The 13,386-nt window shown below is 37.4% G+C and overlaps 1 protein-coding gene across 1 annotated transcript in view; it reads right to left on the bottom strand.

The window, feature by feature from the left end:
* LOC307148710 (zinc finger matrin-type protein 4) overlaps positions 1–13,386 on the bottom strand; it is a 126,310-nt gene that overhangs the window by 102,460 nt on the left and 10,464 nt on the right.

The raw sequence follows: 13,386 nt of genomic DNA, 5'->3' as shown, positions 1-13,386 counted from the left end.
GTAATATCAGCATGCACAATTAAATATCTAATATCTGTTCATTTAAAAAAAAAAATTTTTATTGTGCATGCTAATTTCCACTTTTCTTACATTTAGATAACCAATTTGGAACCAATATATTGGGCTTCTATAAGAATTGTATTTCAAAGAGATGTTTGCGTACAAATTATAATGAAAACTGCAGTGTTTCATCAAATGATGGAGAAGAGAATAATAACTAAACATATATCCAGACACAGTGTAGTCAAGCACATTTTGGCATGCAAAGGAGCCAATTGAGGTGTGTGGATCACAGCATTGGAACAATGATGAACTGTTGCAGTAAGTGGTCCGTTGTATTCTTTGCAACCAATAGCACTAGGAATCTGCCTGCAAGCTAGGTGAAATCCCATGCAAATTGTGATCAGCACTAATTTTGTAGGCGCCATTACCTAAATTTGCATAATTCCTTTAGTTTATCTGCTGCTAAAACAATGCTGACAATGTGCGCAAATAAACAACGTTATCAGCCAGCACAATTCATTCTTATTGGATTTCTCCCTCAAGAGTGTTGTTTGATACACTCAGTAGCAACTAAATGAGATATCATTGAGCATATTTCACTTTTACTTTCTGATTTCATATTTACCTGTCCCTAAACTTGACATAAAAAAAGAATATAAAGTGATTGATCACTATATATTTGGTTCAGACTCTGTAGCCTATTTCTGTGTTAATAGTTCTTAGCCAGAATAAGTTACAAAATTAATCCAATTTTGTCAGTAGTAAAACGTTTAGCTAAGGGACACTTACAGTATGGCTGAACATTTGCTTTCACTCCATGGATGCTTTCCTGTACCAGTTGTTAGAATCTTGATTAAAAGAACCTGGCAGGAAATGATCTTGTGGCAAAATAACGTTAATTTCTGATTCACTCTGTGGCCTCGTTAAAGATTTCTTTCAATCTAAGTTCCAAAAACAAGCCCTCCGTGTGCATTCAGGCTCTGAATTGGTTTCACACAATTTAATTTTCTGCGATAATAATTTTATTTTGACACATCAGTGATCTCTCACAGCACCTCAATGCAAGTATAATTTAATATGCTTGAAATCTTATTTTCATAAAATGACACAGAGAGACTTTAAAGTGTTCAGGCAGTCACAAAATGCAATACACTTATCTGCGCCTTTCTATCAAGGACACTACTTACAGAAGGAATGAGCTCTATGAGATTTCTTGAGGTGTGGGATACAACTGCAAGCTATTAAAATAATGTGATTTGTAATATTAATAATGATAACTTCGTACATGTATATCTTTGTCACATTATTTTCTAATTAAAATCTCTTTCACAGGGGTGCAATATTGCTTTGCTTACTACCATTGAGGTGAATCTGAAACAGCAAACAAAAAAAAAAAGTTCAGATCTCCGAACAATTAATTTCTTGTTCACATCAGATTTGAATTTCTTATTGAATTTCTTATTGATTTACTTATCATCATGTGAGCCGTCACATGCAAAATGATCCATTCATTGATCAAAATCTGTCAGACATGCATGTATATTCCATAAATATGTGACATGCAATATTTGTAATGTCTGCAAAATTGGAAAATGGCTTGCCATTCTAATGAAATAGGAATCGCAATCTTACTGTACCAATCAAACAATCAAGTTTGTAATACTGTATATGGAGTTTGCCCAGCACAATCACTGTAATTTTTGAACATGGAGGAACGTCACAATCCTAAACAGCAGCAGCTACAGCAGAATATACATTTATTTTTGTAGAAATGTGTTACATGTAAACTGATAATTCACAGTTGCTTGTCGTGGAAGAGCAATATGAAGATATGGAAGAATGTGCGTTGTTATTAGTGGAAGACATAAGAGAGTGTGTAAAAAAAAAAAAAACAGTTTACATGTAACACATTTCTACAAAAATGAATGTACTGCATAAATACAAATGCTCATTTTCTTTTTTTGTACTATAGTATTGACTTTTCCCAGTAAATATTTACCTACTGTTGACATATGTAAGCTCAGTGTGATACACAGACAAAACTGACATTCTTGTATAGTATAAAAAAAAAAAAAAAAACATGACTTTTGTATATAACAATTATTTCCATGGTGAACAAACAAACATTTTAATCAGTTTCACACGGCAACAAAAACTCTTTCATTCTTTCTTTCTTTCTTTCTTTCTTTCTTTCTTTGGCCAATGTACTGACACAATACTATCTGTAACGTAGTCGACTTGACTTGACTTTGACCTTGAATTTGACCTTGACTTACCATGAATCATGAACCATGAACTCACCGACAGCAAGACAATGGACACATAAGGGCCATATATACACAAGGACCAATGAAATAACAAGACACACCTAAAAGTGATCAACAAAATGAACCAATGAGAGGACGCAACTGATAGTTACCTGAGAAGACAATAAAACCAATCAGAACATGCTTGTTTGACTTCATACAGTGCTGTGCAGACCGATCTGCGGCTGACTTGAAGCAGTGCATGCCGGTTAGAAATTGTGTCTGACTTGAGACAGCTCCGACGCCGCGTGACTGTGACGTTTGCCATCAAAGTACTGTAAGAGTGATTCGAGACCAGCAGGATGAACCTTCAGTTCCACTAATGCTTTAATGGTGTCATGATTCAGCCTCAATTAACGCCCGTCAAGAACAACTACAGCGCTTTACAACTATAGGACAGGAAGAGCTAAATAAACGTATCATTGCATCTAAACCAACAACATGTTTATTAGATCCAATACCCACTAAACTACTGAAAGAAGTGTTACCTGTAGTGGAAGAGCCTCTTCTCAATATTATTAACTCGTCTTTATCTTTAGGTCATGTTCCAAGAATATTCAAGTTGGCAGTTATAAAACCTCTCATTAAGAAACCGCAATTAGATCATAATAGCCTAGCAAATTACAGACCCATTTCAAATCTTCCATTTATGTCTAAAATACTAGAAAAAGTTGTGTCCGCTCAATTGTGCTCTTTCTTGCAAGAAAATGATTTTGAAAAATTTCAGTCAGGATTCAGGCCACATCATAGCACAGAAACTGCGCTCGTTAAAATTACAAATGATTTACTTCTAGCTTCTGACCAAGGCTGTATCTCAATACTAGTTTTACTCGATCTTAGCGCTGCGTTCAACACTATAGATCACAAAATACTCTTAGATCGACTACAAAATTACACTGGTGTTCAGGGACAGGCATTAAACTGGTTTAGATCGTACCCATCAGACCGCTACCATTTTGTCTGTTTAAATGAGGAAAAATCGAAGATAACGTCAGTAAACTATGAAGTGCCGAAAGGATCTGTGTTAGGCCCTCTGCTATTCTCAATATATATGCTGCCACTTGGAAATATTATAAGGAAACATGGAATTAGTTTCCACTGTTATGCTGATGACACTCAATTATATATTTCATCACGACCAGATGAAAACACAAAATTATCTAAATTGACAGAGTGTGTTAAAGATATAAAATACTGGATGACGTGTAATTTTCTGCTATTAAATTCAGATAAAACGGAGGTATTACTTGTTGGTCCAAAAAACTGCCCACAAAACCTCTTGCAATACAACTTTAATTTAGAAGGATGTCCTTTTACTTTATCCACTACAGTAAAATACCTGGGTGTTATACTAGACCGCAACTTGTCTTTCGAAAATCATATTTCATGTTACAAGAACAGCCTTTTTCCACCTTAGAAACATTGCTAAGCTACGTAACATGCTATCTGTTTCTGATGCAGAAAAGGTAGTTCATGCATTCATGACCTCGAGATTAGATTACTGTAATGCTTTATTAGCTGGTTGTCCTGCATCCTCAATAAACAAGCTACAGTTAGCCCAAAATGCAGCTGCTAGAGTTCTTACTAGGTCAAGAAAATATGATCATATAACACCAATTCTATCATCACTACATTGGTTACCTATTAAGTTCCGTATCAATTACAAAGTATTGCTACTGACCTATAAAGCCCTAAATGGTTTAGCTCCAGTGTATTTAACGGATCTTCTATCGTCCTACAATCCATTGAGCTCTTTAAGATTACTAAATTTGAGGCTTCTGGTCATTCCTAGGATATCTAAGTCCACTAAAGGAGGGAGGGCGTTTTCACATTTAGCTCCTAAACTCTGGAATAGTCTTCCTGATATTGTTCGAGGCTCAGGCTCGCTGTCCCAATTTAAAACTAGATTAAAGACGCATCTCTTTAGCCAAGCATTCACATAATACTTACCTTTTATACTACAGTTAAATCGGATCAAATGCATTAATATTATGAACAGCAGCTATGCTAATTATTTCCCATCTGCTTTTCTGTTGTTATCGCGGGACGCTAGTAAATAGTTTGTCAGCTCCAGCTTGTATCCAGCCTCTCATGGAGACTTCAGATGCCCCAACGCCCGTGAAGAGACGACTCGACGCCCGTGAAGAGACGACTCGACGCCCGTGAAAAGATGACTCAACGCCTGTGAAGAGACGACTCGACGCCCGTGAAGAGACGACTCGACGCCTGTGAAGGCTCAATGTTATTCCCTAAATTAATACATGATTAACTAACTTTATTTTTCTATGTACATTTCTGAAATGCACTTTCTGTAAAGCTGCTTTGAAACAATATGTATTGTGAAAAGCGCTATACAAATAAATTTGAATTGAATTGAATTGAATTGAATTAATGCTCACAAATCAGCATTTTTATAACAGTAAAAGCTCTTTTCATGTAGTCGCGATGTTATGTTTTGTCATGTTTATCAAAATAAAAACTGATAAAAAAAAAACGTAGACCCCACCTACATTGGTATTTAAATAGTATAGGCTTATGTTGAACTTTATTCTTGTACAAACAAACGCTGTATTTAGCAGTACATAAAGTATTAAATGGAAAAGTATCTGAAACGTCTGTGCATTTGAGAAATATTGCATTTATTTTACTTCAGCTGTGGTAAAGTACAGTATGCAAACACCACGTGAGCGGTCAGTACGGGAAGCAGAAAGTGTCCGACATCACGTCTCCATTTTCAGCTCTTCCCACCTGCACGCGGCAACTCTCGCCGATCGGTTACACGCAGCCGATGTCGAACACACCTAATAAAACCAATCTGCCAATCTGAACATGACACATGAACCAAGGAACCATATGGCAGGATCACATGAGGGAAACAGGGAATCACATGACATGAAACACGAAACATGACTATGACAAATTACAAAATAAAAGACATGGAAACATCAATGTGAACCTAAAACAAAAACAGACGTGACAATAACTATGTTTTGAAGCATGAACTACTTCATGTTGAAGACATAGGGCCTTATCTTGCACCCAGCGTAATTGACTTTGTACACCGACGCATTTATCATACCTATTTTGCACCCGACGCACAGCGGACTTTTCCCTCGGTAAATTAGGGAATGAACTTGTGCTCCCGGGGGCATGTTCCGGTGAAAACGTTCCCTGGTGCTATTTTGCAGTTCCAGAAAACAATTCCGCCACTGACTTTAGACTAGGTTTTCCGCGTTCAGATGCTATTTTAAGGGCGCATGCTTGGCCATAATGTAGCGTGTGCTTCACTTTGCTGTGAAGCATACACTTTGCTTCTCTCATCTACACACAGACGCAGCAGTTGCCATTTTTACAAACCATACATAATTACAAGGAAAAATATTCCACATGAGGGAATCATTGTGGTGTCCATGAAGATGTGAAAAAATAGGCATAAATCTAGCTTATACATGTACCCAAATTATTATAGCCTACTGTACGCCTGTTTAACCGAAGCTAATTTGGGTGGGTTTCTCCCATCCCCATACAATGTCACTTTTCTGTCTTTTACGGCCCTGACAAGAATGGTAAATGGTAAATGGACTGCATTTATATAGCGCTTTCACAGACCTATGGCCACCAAAGCGCTTTACATATACTGTAGCCTCACATTCACCCATTCACTCACTCATTCATACACAGACGGCGGTGTCAGCCATGCAAGGCGCCATCCAGCTCCTGGCATGCACCTGGCAAATCCGCCGTTATAATAGGAACAAACGCGCCTGCTCTTAAAGGGAATGTGAGATGACGCTCTGATTGGTTTATTTCACGTTACGCCCAAACCACACCTATGAGTTAATGTCATCCCATTTTAGATTTGCGAGATCCGCCCACAAAGTTACTTGCGTTAAGCGTTTGATACGTTTCAGATCGTTAAAATAGGGCCCATAGAGCTCTGATGTTCCAGTAAACAATTGTGACAATTGCACTTAAAGTTTAGAGCAGGGGTGCCCAACCCTGGTCCTGCCGATCGACTGTCCTGCACAGTTTATCTCCAACCCTAATCAAACACACCTGAAGCAACCAATTAGCGTCTTCAGGATCGCTTGAAAAGGCAGGTGTTTGATTAGGGTTGGAGATGAACTGTGCAGGACAGTCGATTGGCAGGAGCAGGGTTGGGCACTTCTGGTTTAGAGAATGTTAAAAGTGTTTCAAAAAATGAGCCAAAGCGAATGAGAAAAATTGAAAAAAGCCTTGGTGTTTGAAGGGAAATGGACCGATGGATGTTTGTAATTCATCTCATGATCTCATAATCACTCAGCCACAGGTACAAAACAGCCCACAAGATATTTATTTCCCGACTCCATCCACGTTTGCTTGCGTAAGTGTAAACGTACCACACATCAGAGACACGTTATTCGTGCCAATTCTAGTCTGTGGGATGTGGTGCACGTGTCTAGAGCAGTTTACTCATGAAAGTCCTCCTCCTCTTCATCATACCTCCCTCTCCCATCTGCCTCCTGCTCTCCTGACAGCTGGCCACTACTGTGTGGAGGTCATGCCATCATGACAGACATGCTGATGTTGTTCTGTTTTTTTTTACACAGCCCATGTGGTGAAACCACCAACAGCTTTATATTCCTCCCCTACATCACTCTCTTTCTCGCTCCTTTCCTCTCACCTCATGCTACTGTCAGACAGAGGACTAACACACTTGTTTTCTTGATAAAGTGTGGTGTTCTACAGGGGGGAAAGGCAGTGATGGATGATGGGAGAAAGACACAGAGAGAAATGGGCTGCCCTTTCTTTGTGGATGCAGAAGTTCATGCTTTGCTTTAATCACAGCGGACGTTTGATCTTGATCATTTGATCTTCAAAAGAGCACGCAGGTCTAACACAGTAAGAACAGAGTTTAATTTATCTTCACTGCAGGTGGCTCAACTGGCTTTTTAACCACCTGGTCATGTTTGGGACCCGATTATGGTCAGTTTTTAATATTTAACTTTGGATTTGTGTAGAGTTTGGCTTTGTTATTAAAAAAAATATATATATATATATAAATATATAACTTATCTCAGTTTTAGAATTTGAGTAGAATTTCCCTATAAAATTCAGTCTGTGGAAGTGTTTACTTAAATGTTTAGTTCATACAAAAAATGTTACAAATTAAGTGTTATTTTAATCCATTTAATATTAATATTTTGAATTAGCTTTCATTTTTATATTTTCAGTTTACGTTCAGTTTAATTTTAGTTTCAGTTTTAAAAATTGTGTGTTTTAATTAATAGGTTTTTAAAAATATTTATATCTATTTATAGTTTTATTTATTTATTTCATTTTTATTTGAGTTTTAGTTTTAGCTGATGGCACCAAAAGAACACACAGTTCCAAACACTTCACTAGCGACTATCTTAAAATATGATGTGGAAGTAAACAGACAAGAAAAATGTCCATTTCACACTTATAGGAGCCCTTGAATAGACTTTATATTATTACATTTTAAATGCAAAATTTTCTATAGTACAATTACATTGGTAATTTACATGCTGCTACAGGAAAAAAAAGGCAGAATATATAGCTCATCTAGTGCATGTTGCAGGTTTAATGTATTGTGATTTTCTCTGTATAAAGTGGTTCCTGACTTTTTTTAAAGGGGTCATATAATGGTACATGCACTTTTACAAGTTGATTGTACTGAAATGTGTGTTGGCAGTGCCTGTACACAACCATCATAAAATGATAAAAATCCATTCAGTGTTTTTTTTTTAATCTTCTTGTATGTTTTCCCCTGTCTCAAATCAAGCCGTTCGACCTTGTGACGTCACACGGTCGGCCGCCCCTCCCACGATTGTTGATTGACAGCAGCGTTTCAACACAGACCCGCCCTCGCTCGTGAGCGAGCTGTCAATCATAGTCCGTGCGTCATTGTTGATACGCTGGAGCACTGTCTATGAGCAGAATGGCGTCTAAGCGATTGTGGTGTTCTGTTCTTGGGTGTAATAACGAACACAGCAGTCATTTTAATGTTCCTAAATCCGAACCGCTGAAGATGCATTGGCTGAGTTTTGTTTTCGAAGGGAATATTCCCCACGATCAACGTCAATGCTTTCATGTTTGCGCGAATCATTTCACCAGACTGCTTTATAAACGAGAACATTGAAAAAGGTATTAGCTGAGTATGTGTTGTTTATGTGCCTAATGACTGTCATAGTCTCACAGACTGCTTATTTTTTAAACAGATCAGTAAAATTTTAAGTGCTTCAGCCCTGACAGTTGTACCTAACACTGCATAGATAACGTTACGCATCACGGACAAGCCTACATTTGCCGGAAAAAAGTTTTTCATGACCATTAGCTGTAACATCAATCTGTCAATGAACTAACGTATACATCAGTAAACACATAGCGTTCGTATCTCACTACTCTACCCTGCCACTACACACAAAGATAGATCAAAGTGACATTACGTTAACCAACCATTCAGAAACGTCCTGTTTTCCGACTCCGGTTCAAATTGATACGGTTGCACAGTGTCCTCAGAGACTCCCGCTCCCATTCTTCAAAATATACCCTCAACTGTTGTCAAGGCAACACTCCACGTGTATTGTGTCAAAACACCCCACAGAACAGAGGGGCGGGGTGAGCAAAGCTCATTATCATTTAAAGACACATGCACTTAAACGGCGTGCTGAAAACAGAGCTGTTTTTGACCAGGTAAAATTAGTGTTTTCTTACAATACTAATAAGAATTTTTAATGAAAGTATATTACAAACTTTTAATTTAGACCCTAAAGAATCATATTAGCTTGTACGAAAATGGCATTATATGACCCCTGTAAAACTCTTTCCCCACCATTGACAAATTTTTCTGTATTTTATGACACAACACTTCCCCGCCATTGACAGAATTTTCCGGCAATCCATGTTTTCACTGTTATATGGTAGGGGGCGCTATTACACATCTTCTGAAAGAGTACAGAATCCTCCAAGCAAAACACAGGCAAAGAACTAGAAACAAGCAATAGAAGATTGCTTATGCACTTGTAAAATAGCGTAATCATCAAACATCAAACAGCATATAAATGAAAACTGCCTATACATTAGGAAGTTGTGTCCCAGGAAAAGGTATAGGACTGTGCAAGCTTTGATGGACCCAATCAATATATGTTTTGATCATCTTTCTAAATCCCATCCAGACATAGTCTTTGACAAAACCACGATTTTCTCAACTTTTTGCTTAAAGGTGCTCTAAGCGGTGTTGGCGTTCGAAGTATTGTCAAACAAAACGGAGGCTAGCTCGACCCTCCCTCCTCCTCATCCCATCCCCTCCCACTCCCTTCCGTGCTTTTCCGATTTAAATTCGGGACTTTACGCGTTCCCTCTCCTTTTTCCCGCTTCTTTGCTATTTCTTCATCGGAACGTCGTCTCTTTGGTCGTGTGTCGGCCATATCAAAATTCAAAAGAATATAATTCTAATATTAGTCATTGTCTAGGACATCTCTCCTCTAGCTAACTTCCCTCTTCATGCTTCTCTCTCCTCCACTCCCCACACCCCCCCTTCATGTGTATGCGCACTAACCCCCCAAACACAAACACAACCCCCCTTTTGTTTAAAGGCAGAGGCTCTGTTCTTTATTTTGATATTATTGTATGCTCAGATATTCATACAGAAAAATATGATATCATACAGCACAAAAATATCAATACAAAGACCTGAAGTATATCGAAAAAGAATCAGGCCTACTTAGGTTGACTCATGAGTGACCTTCAGAGCTGAGCGATAGAACAACGGCAGACATCTGCAGGCACAGTAAATGAGCTGTAGTTTCCCACCACATGATATCATTAGGCCTCTTTAAATAAATGTGCTTATACGCTCTAGAATGGCAATTACAAATACTCTTTTAAAGTAGAGTGTAATGCTCACTGTGCTGCTATATGTATCAAATGATGCAAAGCATCATGAAGCTGTGCGGTTTTGTGCTTAATATAGAGAGGATTATTTGATTGTCAGCTGCAGTGAAGAGATGCACACCGACAGTCATTCTAAACACTTTCCATGTAATCTGATAATCAGCACTATTACATGCTTTAGCACTCACACTGTAAGGATAAGGGTTACAGTATCAAATATCTTTTTTTTTTTTTTCACAGTGGCCCAAATCCACCCAGCAGACCATCAGTCTATATGGGGTAAAAACTCTGATATGAAGGTAGAAAGACATGTATATAAATGAAATTAATGTTGGCAGGCTTGAAGGCCTCAGGCTCCCACGACTGGCACCGAATCCCACAGCCACATCTCTTCAAAGCGACACTACAAAGTTGATGAGAACTTTTTTTTCTTTTTTCGCCCATCCACCAGCACGAGGGAAGCATTAAAAATACATCAGCTAAAAGACGAAAGAGATCTGGGCCTCCGTTCTCCCTTTGCGATCTCTTCCCCCACCAACCCCATCGAGAACAGGAGCAACGTCAGAAATCTCTTCATCTGCTTCGTATTACTTGTCGCAATTAGGAACATTTCCTGTCCGATTCCATCCCACAGGTTGACTCACTGCTGATTAAAACATCTGAAAGAGAGGTTCTCCCCTTTGCAGTGACATTAAATGATGTGCAGTATTGCTGAAAACACTGTTGGCCTGTTTCCATCACTCTTGTGCAGTAAAATAGCAATCACGAACGAAAGCCATGTCAAGTGTGTGAGTTATTTATCTGCCACAGACAGAAACACAAATAACACTGTCCATATACCCCTTGGGCCAGTTTCATTGGCAGAGACTTTTCATGGGTGATTTTAAGAAAATAAATTATAGAATAGTTTATATAGCATAAAATGGCCAAATGTTTACCCTTTTCATTTTATTTTCTAGGGGTGTGACGAGATCTCATGCTACGAGATCTCGCGATATTAAAACGTGACAATATTTCTCGTTGAGGTGAAAAGCTGTCTCGCGATATCAAGATAATGATAGTTGAGTTTGTGGCGACCGATTACCTGATTATCAAAATAATGCACCTGCATTGTTTTGCATTTTGTGACTTTCAGTCAAATTAAAAGACTATTCTTCGTCTAGTCATATATTTTGTCATTGAAGACTTTTTAAAACAAATTTTAAATATCATCTTGTCTCTTTCCCATTATCGTGTATCGTCTCGACTCGTAAGCTAAGTGTATCGTCACAACCCCTAGAATTTTCAGTTAGCACCAGCTAAGAAAGGCTTTTTTGATTAGCTAGAACAAGATATGGTGATAATGTGCTACATTTTTGATTAGGAAAGTTGTGTGATTTGTTGGTTTCTTTTGAGTTTTGTAATGAATCAAATTACTGCTGCAACTAAATCAAATCTTTATTTCATCTCTGCAGCACCCAAAGCTAACCCCATGGGAGATTTATAAATGGATCATAAATATATATGAATTATATGGTAACTTTTTTTTTCATTTTAGTATAACTATGTATAATATTTTATTATAATTAAGTATAACTAAGTATAATTAGTATAACACACTCGGTTCATAAATGCTTTTATTTTTATTTTCCTGAAACCAGCAAACTCTATCAGAAAGCAGTGACATTTAAATTTCAGATCGAGCCGCAAATACGGTGTACTGACCCACCTGGTCATTAAGGCTATTTGAAAAGGCCACGCAGTCAGTGAGCTAAAATAGATTATTTCCTCTCACTATTTGCATAGTCAGATACGGTGCTGTATTAACTGAGGACTCCAGTGAGCAGTGAGCTACTGTAAGCTTTCATTTCAGAGGGTAATGGACCAGAACATTAGCATCACAAGCTCACTAACAGACTACAGACACCCCAGAAGAACGCCTCAGATGGACAGAAACATCATTAAGACCCCAAGACACATAAACTACATTCATTACATCAAAAATACACATTTATGGAAAATGTGCTGTGATGTGTTAATTAATTAATAATAGGTTAAAGATGCAGTGAACTGCAGTAAATCATGCCCCCGACCCGAGGGTTTATTTTGTAAAAAAAGGAATAGTAAGGAATTAAACAATTGCAAATGAATTAAAATAGTTATTTTGAGGAAACATTATAATAGGACAAAAGAAATGCAATTTCATTCCCAAATATGATGTGATACATTTATTTCAATAATAAACGTACAACATTTTTGGTGATGTGTTTACATATACTTTTAAAACAAAAATGTGGTTACATATTTCATTTATTTTTATAAAATATCCTACTACCGACAAAACTCATTATGTGTGCCTTTAACTACTCATCATCATTAACCTTAAATACAGTAAGCTTTTAGATGTACAGTATGCATTTGATTCACTAAAAAGATTCAGTTCATAACCGAGTCGGACTACACTGGTAGCATAAGGTTTTTGATTCACAAAAAGAACTGTTTCATATGACTCAATTGCTCGGGAAACAGACTATCCAAGTCACGCTGTATGTTTTTGATCCGCTAAAAAGAACCGTTTCATTCGACTCAATCGCTTGGTCACGCTTTAGGTTTTTGATTTACTAAAAAAATCATACACAAAACAGTCGTAGCACTGTTGCGTCGCTGGAAACGGAATTTGTCAGTGTTTTGTCCTAAAGTAGGCTATCACATGTGACAACCATTAACAGAATAAGCCGAAAATCAAAAAATGTCTCAAACGTCATAATGCTGGGGTCTCGAGGCTAGACAGCAACTTGGTTCAGGATTTAAAAAATGCGATGCGATGATCATGGAAAACAAGTGTGACTCCTTAAGCCATTTTTTTAAAATGTCCATTCAATGCTTTTCTCATCTGTCTCAAAAATCTATATTATTATTTGAATTTGGGAACTTTTCTCAACAAGCAATGACATTTAATGCCATTATTTGCGATTAATTAATCTGTAGGCTATATGTACATATGGCTGAAAATAGATTAGAAAAATCTGTTGACAGTCCTAGTAAAAATGCAGAAATCGTATGTGACTGATGTGAATGGTTTGAATAACTAGTATTTTAATGTGCATGTATGAATACAATGTGAATGTAAATTATTATAAGCTATTAACATTATGGGAATAATTACTTTTTTATAGTGTAAGATAAGTTATGTTCCTTATAA

The sequence above is a fragment of the Squalius cephalus genome, assembly GCF_949319135.1.
Source record: "Squalius cephalus genome assembly, chromosome: 21".
NCBI lineage: Eukaryota > Metazoa > Chordata > Actinopteri > Cypriniformes > Leuciscidae > Squalius > Squalius cephalus.
The sequence above is the reverse complement of the archived record's forward strand: the minus strand, read 5'-3'. Positions and strand labels throughout refer to the sequence as shown.